Source organism: Pezoporus occidentalis, unplaced genomic scaffold, assembly GCF_034315485.1.
Source record: "Pezoporus occidentalis ecotype Australia unplaced genomic scaffold, CSIRO_AGI_Poc_V1 ctg121, whole genome shotgun sequence".
NCBI classification, from domain to species: domain Eukaryota; kingdom Metazoa; phylum Chordata; class Aves; order Psittaciformes; family Psittacidae; genus Pezoporus; species Pezoporus occidentalis.
Window position 1 is genome coordinate 2,159,742 of NW_026913006.1, and position 5,659 is coordinate 2,165,400.

The 5,659-nt window shown below is 40.0% G+C and overlaps 1 long non-coding RNA gene across 1 annotated transcript; it reads left to right on the plus strand.

Annotated features, from left to right (window-relative positions):
• Window positions 1-1,361: 1,361 nt before the first annotated feature.
• On the plus strand, window positions 1,362-5,298 carry LOC134157836 (uncharacterized). The gene is made up of 3 exons (XR_009962486.1): window positions 1,362-1,486; window positions 3,659-3,789; window positions 5,223-5,298. It is a non-coding gene; the product is annotated as an uncharacterized LOC134157836 (long non-coding RNA).
• The last annotated feature ends 361 nt before the right edge of the window (window positions 5,299-5,659 follow it).

Below are 5,659 nucleotides of genomic sequence, written 5' to 3' on the forward strand. Positions count from 1 at the left end.
TACTGTGTTTTTTTCTCTTTTTTTGTGTGCGAGGACTTCAGAGGGAAGTTGGTGTGGTTTGATAATATATACTTTTCATACTCATGAAAGGGAGCACATTTTTATATAAATACAAAAACCAGTTTCTGTATGTCAGTGAAAAAGCAACATCTACCATTTTTTCATGAGTGATCTTTGTTTCTAGGGAGGAAGCACGAGATATCTTGTCACTTAGACTCATGGCTGAATAATCACAGAATCCCAGACTGGTTTGAGTTGGAAGGGACTTTAAATCTCATCCAGTTCCAGCCCCCTGCCGTGGGCAGGGACACCTTCCACTAGACCAGGTTGCTCCAAGCCCTGTCCAACCTAGTCTTGAGCAAAGTGAATTAATTTCATCGCTGTTTGCTCAGCAATTTTGCATTCTTGTGGCTGGTTTCTATTATGTGAATTTTATCGTGGCAGACATGGCTACTAAAATCTTTTCAGGGTCCAAAAGAAACCTTCTGGTATGACTGTGTCTCTTATCTCCTGTGCTTACTGCTTTACTCCCTGCTCATAAAACTGGACAGCAGCAGGGTTGCCATTAGGGTGCTTGGAGACAGGAGGGACTATGATTGGGGATTACCTCCAAGGCCACCTGATCATAGGAGCCCCAAGCCCAGGAAAGAACATATGAGTTTATACTTTGTGTGATGCTTAAATGCTTGTGAATGCAGCAGAAGGAGGTGCCAGTGTGCAGAACAGACCTTTCTATGAGATCTAGAAGATATATATTCAGTGTTACTCTCAGGGGAAATGTTACGTGGCTGGTTTTCAGGCGCTTTTGACACATCTTGGATCTCTGTGTTGATGGTGCTATACTTTAGAAATTCAGAGTGGTCTCTAGGTACTTCACACTGAGGTATGTTTTACTCTAAAAAATAAAGAAATTACATATTTTCTGTCCAAGAAACAATAGGTTTAGAGGCAGGATTTTACACTTTTCCTGGTTTTGTCACAGGTATATTCTCCTTTTTTCAAGGTACCTGGGAATTCTCTAATGCAACATGTATTTGCAGGATAGCTGGGTGGTCAGTCATTGCCTGCCCAGCATGTTTGTAAACGCATCTTTGGCTTATGCTGTCTTTTGTTCTTTCAGGGTATAAGCTCTTTAGAGAACATACCTCTGGATTCATACTGCTTTTAAGAAATTGAGTGGAATACTGGGAAAATCCACCTGACAACATGAAAATAATCCTACAATCAAAACAAAGAATTAGGATTTGAGAGATTTGGCTTCTGTGTTGTTTTATATTTAATCAGCTATGTGTCATGTGGGATAAAATGTTCTCTAGGTGTATGGTAATGGAAAGGAAAACCTTTTAATGATTGTAGCTTCGTTGCAGGACTGGAATAGCACCATTTGAATGCATATAGACACAAAATATGCATAAGAAATATGTTGCAATGAGAAGAGATCACGGAATAGAAGAGGGAACCCCACTGTCTTCATTACATTTTAAAGGTAAGCCAATGTTATATTCTTATGTCAGACTGCCTAGCATGGAAACATGCCTTCTCGAAGGACATGTGTTAACTGAGATAGATGCAAATCAACAAAAAATACTGGATCTGAATTCAAAGAATGATCCCTCAATTGCTGCATCATCTCTAGTGTGCTACTACTGGCATAACAGGGAGTTGCTTGCAGTGGTAGAAAATACTATATCCTCTGGGTCTACCCTGAACATTCTATTTAATGAAGAATCACTTTAATAGGAAAAAGGGATTTCTAATTCTGATACTAGGGTCACTTCTGTATTTCAGCATAAGTTTCTTTTTGGACTTTCTGAAAGCTTGTTCCCAAACTAATCATGTAGCATTGCTTCATATTTTTGTCTACCTGTGTTAGTGCTTCTGTTGTAGGAGAATCTAGCTGATGAAACCTTTGTTTTTCAGCGTATTAATCCAACTATTGATATGCAATAGGGTAGCATTAGAAACCTCAGACTTAAGTGTGAAAATGAAGGGAGCAATGAGCTGCAGAGTGGCCCATCTCCATGGCTGGAAAACTGAATTTTCAAGGAATGGCCTGAGCCTCTGAGAGTATTGGAGTTTGATTGTTCCCTGAATAGGAGAGTTCAGGGGTGCTAGAGGGAGAGAAGGGGGCTTTGGTGGAAATGCAAAATAAGGAAGATATTATTTTCCATAGGAAAACATCTTATATGCAGGAAGTATAGCATAAGGTACTGGGAGAAACTTAGTGTTGAGGTTTCCAGCTTTTCATACAGCTTGGTTATAATAAGGACCATTCCCTATGATTTCCATGTGGAAGCATTACTTCACACTTGCACAAGAGCAAACGAAGCAGAAGAGCCTAAGTAAAGTTACAGGGGCTTCTTAACAACAGAGCAAATGTTAGTTTAATGATACTGTAACAAGTCACAAAGAAGTTGGAGCAGATGCCCCAAGTTTTACGTATTTTTGGCAAAGTGGGTGGGAAACTATGTGCTAAAGTGAGGTCAACAGATGGAGGAAGAGAGGTACAGGAGGGGAAGAAAGCTACACACCCAAAGCAGCCCCCCAAACCTCACTCATCAGAAAGAGCTAAAGAGACAACCTTGGAAGAAACAGATTTTTAACAAAGGTTGCTAAAAAAGTAAACTTTTTTTATTATTTCCCTGTGAGCAGATGCGAAGCGCCTTTTCAGTTCATTTTGGATAGAAATAAGTGAACACATGCTGGGCTTTAATAAATCTTGGCGCAACCACAGTAGGGAAACTCAGACCTTGAACAATTGTGTGTTGGGGTTTGGTGATATTCACCAAGTGTCTTTGCATTCTTCCCTCTCCTTTTCTGCTTTGGAAAAAATAAATAGAATTATCAGTGATAGGCAGAATCATAGAATCCCAGAATAGTTTGGCTTAAAGCTTATCAAGTTCCAGCCCCTTGCCATGGGCAGGGACACCTTCCACTAGATCAGGTTGCTCCAAGCCCCGTCCAACCTGACCTTGAACGCTGCCAGGGATGGGGCCGCCACAGCTTCTCTGGGCAACCTGTGCCAGTGCCTCAGCACCCTCACAGGGAAGAACTTCTTCCCAATATCTAACCTGAACTTCCCCTGTTTAAGTTTAAACTTAAACTTTGTCTATTTCTTCTGCCCTACGTAAGGACACAACCAGGGTAAGTGGATTGTCTTTATATAACCTGAGGAGTACCTTGTATTTTGAAATCTACTGTTCTGAATGTGGGACTGGGAGTCAGAAGTCAACAGTGCAAAACTGTAAGCGTCTCTTGGTGAAGGGCCCTGCTAACTGCCCTTGGGCACAAGTTCCTTAAGTTTATGTGTTCAAAATGCTTACCTAACCTGTCTTATATCCCTTCTTGGGAATCCACATTCTAAATTTCCTTCTGAAATTCCTTCTTCAGCTGTGAAGTAATCTGGTTTTCATAAACATTGATGCAAACCTCTGTGAATCTTTGTGTTCCCTTTTACAAAATGAGGCAATACAGTCACTGACACTTTATTCCACTCCTCCTATTTTGGGTCATTATTTTATTTGCTTTGAAAAAGCATGGTGATGTTTCATGATAAGTTTGCAGAACCGTGTAGCTCTGTCTCTGGATTTGCTATCATCACTTTTCAACCTCCTGGTGTTGTGCTGACTATTGTTTATGTTGATTGATTTATTTCAAGACAGGGATCAGGAGTGAAATCTCAGCTCTGTCAAAGCCAGTGGAAACAATTCCAGTCTTCAAGAGAGTCAGGATTTTTTCTCCAACCTTTTTATTTGCCCTTGGATAATTCATCATAACAACCGTTAACAGGTATAATGCTCTGATCCCTGCCAAGCATTTGGTAAATCTGGGGTATGCTTATTATCAGGCTATTGTAACTGTAGCTAATGCAGAGTGCACAGGGGAATGTTATCCTGCAGGCAGATGTGTTGAGATTGGTGAACCTTCCGACACACCACACAGTTGTACAAAGCCCTAAAAGATGCAGTTGGCAAATTCCTGCGAGCCCATTTTTCTGGGCTGCCATAGCCTCTTTGGAGAACAGTTTTAGTACATAGAATAGGCTTAATGTTTAAATGTCATTGTGCTTCCGACTGCTGGCTTTGTTACAAATCCTGTGATGAGTGAATCGAAGCTCTCAGGATCACAGACGGTGCAAACAGGGAATGTCTGATTCATGAATCTTCCAGGTGCACTACTGTACTTTCCAGAAGAGGCTTGGTGAATTCTGGCTGTTGTATGTCCTTTGCAATTGACTGAAGCTTACCTGATTGATAGTTAATACTGAAAGAGGAGTTGCCTTGCTTGAAGGGAGGGTTTTTTTGAAGCTGAATGTTCTCCTTTGTTGTATAGTTGTGGCTTAAATTTTCTTAATGCTATTTTTGTATGAGATCATAGTTTATTCAAATACCTATGGAAAATGTTCAGGCACCTCTTCTTTTGGAGTAACTTGGACACCTCTGTTGATGTTAATGGTCATGCTTGTTGGAGATGAATGCTTTGATCTAGTTGGAGATGATGTATAAAAGTACTGGCTATAGCAGGCACTGTGACACAGACAGAATATACTCCAAATTGGAACATATTTTTCCACCCCCAGGATCCTTGGAAAGCTCCATGAAATTTGTGTCCCTGGAAATTATTTGGTTAATACATGTTGTAAAGTTACCCACATGAACTTGTGTCACGGAAAGACTGATCTTAGTGCAGGTAACTGAACCCTCTTAATTTTCATACCCTAGATTCATGGGTACACAGCAGCACCTAACTATGTGTGTAATGTCAGGCTTAAAATAAAGCATTTCATTGAATACCAGGACCTGGATGAGAACTGAGGGAAAAAATTGCCTCTTGGTTTCTCCTGGTTTTGAAGCTGCCACAGTGCACAAATGATTTATGAGTCTTTGTGTGTGAAATGATTATTAGGTTGTGACAAAAATCAAATAATCTGAAGGCTGGTTAGGATTAGAGACAGTGCCAGATATAATTTTAGCAGCCTGAATTCTTTCCATTCCTTTTTTAGTTGGAAAAGGGTAATAATTGTAAATTGCTCTTCGCAAGCAGAAAAATACCTCTAAGACAGTCTCAGATACTCACATTAGACCATGTGTTTCCAAAGTGGCCTTTGCCCCTCAGAAATTTCCTACTGAGATTAGTCACAAACAAGATAATTGCTCATTTCTAGGCCAAAAATAGATTAATTGACTGGGACTTAAAATATTTGCATTTACTTTAATTTACAGATTGACTCAACAGAGGTGAAAAGTTCCTTCTCTGACGGTGATCTGCTTCTGTTGGGTGAAAACCCTAGAGTATCTACCTATCCTGGACCACCTGTAGTCTGTAATCAGTTTTCTGTATTCAGGCATTATCTGTCAGGTAACTGCTTGTTTGATTTTCATTAGATGGGTCATCTTAGGCTAGTTTTCAGGCTCTATTTTAGGCATCCTGACATAGAGGTCAGATATTCATTAGTGTGAAATATTGGCAGCTGATGGAGTTAAATAGCAATTTGATTTGTCAATGACAGAAAAGTAGGAACAGGTACAGCCTGTTTGTCAGTGTTTAATCAATACATCAGATTATCTCTTGGAAAACTCAGGTATTTCGCCAAATGTTCTGAACAAGGATTCAACATGATATTGAACCTTTCCCAACAGCTTTTACATTGTACTGAACC